Source organism: Elephas maximus, chromosome 1 (assembly GCF_024166365.1).
Source record: "Elephas maximus indicus isolate mEleMax1 chromosome 1, mEleMax1 primary haplotype, whole genome shotgun sequence".
In the NCBI taxonomy this organism is placed as follows: domain Eukaryota; kingdom Metazoa; phylum Chordata; class Mammalia; order Proboscidea; family Elephantidae; genus Elephas; species Elephas maximus.
In genome coordinates, this window is record NC_064819.1 from 89,741,886 (window position 1) to 89,747,885 (window position 6,000).

Here is a 6,000-nt window from a genome sequence, read left to right on the forward strand (position 1 = left end):
GCCTAGTTGTCGTTTGGCTTCTATAACCAGATAATGATGATTTCTGCTCGCAATGCTCCAGCTCAGCCTTGCCACCCTAGTTACCATGAGTTCACACCTACGATTCTAGGACACTGTTACAGGGAAAAGGCACTTGAAGAGAAGCTCTGCTAGGAAATGTCTCGCTCCTCAAGACATTCTCCCTCCCTCACCAAAACCCCTAACACCTTTATGCTTGATCCTTATGCTAGGAGCCGGAAGGGTGGAGGTGATTTTGTGTGAGTTTAGCTTTGCTTGCTGCAGTTGACGGAGACTGGATCCCGCCTCTCTGTTAGCACCCACATTTTCTCCTACCTTATTATAGGTGATTCCCATAACCCTTCCCATCCCTTTTTCCACTCTTTCAGGATGCTGCATGTGGTGTTGTGGAATGTTACAGCTTAATACCCATGCACGGCACTAAGGAATGCTGGAGGTGGGACAGGTCTTAGCCCATCCCCTCATTTCTTTGCCTCCTCTTCCTCTGTCTTGTTTCCTTCTCTCCATTTCTTTATTCTTCTGTCTCTCTTCCATATGAGTAACATCCCCATCCTTTTAAACAGTCCACAGGTCTTTAGGAATACTCAAAGGGGAGAAGTAGGTATGAAGAGGCATTTGGAAGACTGGTGACAGGACTGTCTTCAGGGAGTGTGATAAGGCAGATAAAGTGTATCCATCATCAACAGAAATTTGTTATTACTGAATCATAAAGGTACACTGAGAGGGGAAGAGCAGGCTGAGGATTATGTCAGCAGGTGGGAGGATGAGTGAGAGGATTTCAAGAGGCTTCCTGGAGGAGGTGACTGTGAATGAAGGGAAGGTTGGGTTGAGCAGGAGAGAAGTGAAAAAGCCTGAAGAAAGAATGTGAAGCATCTTGGGGGGAGAAAATTCAAAGTGGAAAAAGAAGAGTCAGGAGGTAAGAAGCACAAATGAAGGAGACCACAATTTGTTCTCAACTCCCGCTTGCTATGCTCCCTCCCAAAGATTGTCCTCAACCTCGATTGTTTCTATAATGGCTCATTTTTAAAAAAGACTTAGTAGTTTACAATGAGCTTTGACATAACTGGAAGTTGTATTAGAGCAGGGCAGCTTTCCTAGGCAGTTGCCCCAAAACTCTGTCCAGGTAAAGCATCCCCTGTTGGGGAGGGCAGCATCAGGAGGGATGGATCTGAAGTGGAAATAGAGGGAGTAGATTCATCCAGTCAATCCTGATGCTCAGAGACATGACCAGTGTTCTAGGAACTCTACTCTCATAGCCTGTTCTCTCATTTAACCCTCATAATAGCCATGGGGCCCAAAGTCCGGCCATTTTACAATGAGGAAATTGGAATTTGGCAGAGCAAAGGATTTGACTGGACCCAAACAGCTGGTTAGAGGCAGAGCCGGGACTGCAATTCAGATTGGCTGACTCCAAATTCTGTGCTCCTTTCCTTAAACATTACTTCCTTTCTTCTAAGACCTTACTATTTCTTTGTCCCTCCTAGAAGCCTCCTTCTTTCCTCTCCCTTCCAGTCAGTTTCTTTGAGATGTTGCCCATCCTTCAAGTTCCTTTTGGGTGCTTATTTTTTCCTCTTCTAACAATCTCCCCCCATCAATGCCATTGGTATCCTTTTATCCATCCTCTAAATCCTCCCAACCCCTTACCAGCATCTCTTTAAGAGCTATGCATTCATTCATCCATTCATTCCATCTTTCGACAACTATTTATTAAGGACCTACTATGTGTCAAGCACTGTTCCAGGAGTTACAGTGACAAACAAGCCAGACAAGGTCCCTTGTCTTCTGGCAATTTAGATTCTATTGGGAGATACCAAGAATAAACAAATAAATTAAGGTGATTATAGATTGTGGTAGGTGCTTTGAGGAATATAAAGCAGGTAATAGAAGAGGAATTACCTGGAGGAGGTGTGCACTGCTTTTAATAGGGTGTTAGGAAAGGCATCTCTGAGGAGGTGACATATGAGCTGAGACCTGCCTAAGGAGAGCGAGCCAGTGATGAGAAGAGCCAGCCATGAGAAGAGCCAGGGAAGAGCTTTCCAGGCAGTGGGAACAGCAGGTGCAAAGGCCCTGAAGTGGGAGCAATCTTAATGAAGTGAAAGGTGTGAGGAGCATGGTTTGATATGGGATTGGAGAGGTAGTAAGAACCAGGCAGTGCAGAGCCTTAGGAACCAGGATAAGGAGTTGGATTTTGTTCTAAGAGCAATGGGATGTCACTGAAGGGCTACACGTAAGGGACTTACATGGTCCAACTTAGGTATTTAGAAGCTCACTTTGTCATCATCGTATTTTCTCCCCATTTTCTTTCCTAATTCTGGTCCCCTTTCACATTATTTACATTCTGGGTGAGCACCCCATTCCACATCCACTTCCCCAACAAGGCAAATGAATCTTCCAAACAAATATTTATTAACCTATCTGGGCTCTCTATTAAGTGCACAAATGTAGCAATTTTGATTCTGGGTCCAATCTTTGTTGTGGAGAGTTAAAAAAATCATGGGTTTGTGGATTATTAGAGCTGAAAGGGTATTAACAATCATGTAGTCTAACATTGTAGATAAATAAATTGAGGCCCAGAGAGGTGACCTCACTTGTCTAAGAGAATTGGTGTGTAAGTGGGGGAATCTTTCTGGTCCCCATCCCTCAGGAGTGCAGGAGTGCCTGTCTCTCAGGCACCTATTTCAACTAAAAAGGCATTACGTGAGCACTCAGAATGTGTCCAGAGTCAGAGCCTAGCTCCACAGGAAATAAAAGGAGCAAATGACAAGTTCTATGCAGGCAGCTTAGAGTCTGTGAGCAAGAGAGATACTGAACAAGAGAGATACACACAGTGTATACAAACTGTGATTTGAAGGAAATTCAGGGTGACGAGAGCCGTATCAGGCAGGCCTCAATGCAGGAAGCAGAAACCACTCCAGGTATTTTAAAAAGGGAACTAAATGATAACAAAATTGTTGAAAAGGCTGGAGGATTAGAAGCCAGAGCATTCTAATTGGACTGTTGGCTTCAAGGTCAATGACCATAGGTCAGAAATGCTGCAGCTACTACTAGTATAGCAGCCACTGCCCCAGCTGTCCTACCCCCATGGAGCTTGTCCACCCCCTCTGCTGTAGGAAAATGGCCTACACTTCACGTCTGCCTTTCAAATTTTATGCAGATACATCTAATTGGCAGAAATAATTCATATCCAGAGCTCTACCCATTGCCGTCAAGTGGATTCCGACTCATAGTGACCCTATAGGACAGAGTAGAACTGCCCCGTAGGATTTCCTAGGCTATGATCTTTATGGGACCATCACCAGGCCTTTTCTCCCACCAGCGGCTCCACCCACTGACCTTTTGTTTGGCAGCCAAGCATTTATCTATTGCGCCACCAGGGCTCCTACCCAGAACCCTAACTGCAAGGAATTCTAGGAAAAAAATTTTTGCATTTCCAACCTCTCCAAATAGGGCAATGAAATCAATCCACATATCTAGGGTTGCCAGATAAAATAGTGGATGCCCGGTTAAATTTTAATTTCAGATAATAAATTATTTTTTAGTATAAGTTTTCCAAATATTGTATTGGGCATACTTATACTAAAAAAATTACTCATTGGTTTTCTGCAATTCAAATTTAATTGTGTGTCCTGTATTTTTATTTGCTAAATCTGTTAACCCTACACATACCCAGCACATATGCGAAAAGCAGGGGGCCCTAATTTAGATGAGGGGTTTGAAGAAAGCCTAATTGAGGAGGTGATATTTAAGGTAGGACCTGAGAGATGAGTAAGAGTTCACCAGGCACAAAGAAGATGGAAAGCCATTATAGGCAGAACGAACAGCTTGCAAAGACCCAGAAGCCAACAAAACAAGTTGGTCTTATTTAAGCAAAGCTGGAGCACAGTGAGCTTGGGGTAAAAGTAGTGCAAAATGAGGATAGAGACTTAGGCAGAGGCCAGGTCATGCAGGGTCTTAAGTTTTGAGTGGTGGAATAAGCCAAGAGTAGAATGGGGGAGACCCAAGGCCACTACACATTAGTTAGGTTCTCATAGTTGTGCAAGGTGGTCTTCCTGAAGAAAGAAAACTATTGCAGTAATCCAGATGAGAGATGAAGATGGCTGAGTCAGAAGGGAGCCAGTGGAGCTGGAAACGAGCATACCAATTTGAAGTATATTCTATATAGAGAACTGACAAGACTGCCGGTCACTGGAGGGTGAGGAAGAGGAAAGTCAGGAATGAATTCCCAGTTCCTGGAATAGACAACTGGGCCCATGAAAGTGCTATTACACAAATAAGAAAGCCTTTAAGGAGTTTTGGGTGTTGAGATGGCTTCATAAGCGAGAAAGTAAGGACAAAGTGATCAGGATCTTGTATCAGTTGGACAATCTTGCACAATTCCTGCCTCTCCTCCCTGCAGAGTAGTTCCTAACTTGCACTCACCTGCTGCTCGTCCTCTCCTTCCCTCCTCCCTCCCTTCCTTCTCCAACATTTTCTCTTTCTTATTCTCACTCCATTCTTTTGCTTTCTAGTCATTCTATTTACTGGACAGAATCAGAGGTTCATTAAATGAGACGGAGTGAAAGCAATTAGAAATGGAGAGCCGTTCTGTGATTATGTGGTCCCAGTGGACCTGGTAAACCATTTAGCCTTGGGCTCAGCAGTTGAGGAGACACTGGAGGAGGAGCAGACATCATCCTCCAGCAGATGGGAAATCAACTAGTTCAGACCCTTCATTTTAAAATTGGGGAAACTGAGGCCTAGACAGACAAATCAATTTGCCTGTTCTGACTAAGCTAGTCAAAAACAAAATTGCACAGTACAAAGGAACTTTTTTTTTTTTAAGTCTTGCTGATCCTTTACCTACACCAAAAGAGGAACTCCCAGTTACAGGGAGGAAACTGGGGCCCTTGCAGAAAAAGTGGCTGCCTGAAGGCCCAAGGTCAAAGGCTGCAGGAGTGTATCAAGGCCAGGACTCTTCCTCCAACAAGTGCTTCTTACTCTAACACAGTGCTAGAACCCAGTCTCCTAACTCCCAGGGGCACAGAAACACAGGGAATATCAAGGACACAGACAATGAGTCAGAGAACCTGAGTCAGAGCAAAGAGTGGAAGCATGAGGCAGAGCAGGCCACCTGGTGAAGGAGACAGTCAGCAGTGACCTAGAAAACCCCTGAGACAGCTGAGAGCAAGCCCCACGTGTGGCCTCCTCCTGGCCCACATGACAGACTCTCCCTCCCTTCCTCTTTCCTAGTGACCTGTCACCAAAGCATCACTGGCATGCTGGTGGCACCCAGCCGGCCAATTAGCTCAGGAGCCTCTCCCTCTGACTTCCTCCCCAGCCTCAGATGTGCCCTGCCAACACACCCCTCCAGCCCTGCCCTCTCCTGCCCTGAGTCTCTGCAAGGAAAACTGGCCCCTGGGACCTGCCTGGACTTCATGGCTCCCAAGACCAAGCCCCTCCCAATGCGGAGCGTGGCATCTGGCGCCCTTTTATCCCGGATCTCAGAGCACCTTTGCCAGCGTCCTTGAAACCAGAGCTTGGTGGAAGCATCCACGCCCACGTCCCGCTCCCCCGCCCCCAGGGCAGGAAGGTCAGTGAGGAGCTTCAGGGAAGTGGAGGAAAAGGAACCCACGGAAGCTCTTGGATGGCTCAGAGGAAGCTGGAAGTTGCATCTATGTCTAGGAAAAGCGAAGGCAGCAGAGAAGTGGATACAGAGGAGGAGTTATGGGAGAACAGGCCCCACCGAGTTCGATAAAGGAGAGAGAGGGTGAAACAGCAGCACTGGAAATGAGCAGGGAACGGAGGCTGGGAGGAAAGGCCTCACAGAAGCGGCTTGGACCTGGGTAGGGGATTTTGTCAGAATCGGGTAAACCTAGAAATGAGCTAGGATGAGGGTTAAACTAATGCTTTTACATTTGTAGGGCAGGGCATATGTTTTGTTTCATCCTTCTTAAGTAGGCATCGTTACCTCATTTCATAGATCAAGAAACTGAGGCTAAGAGA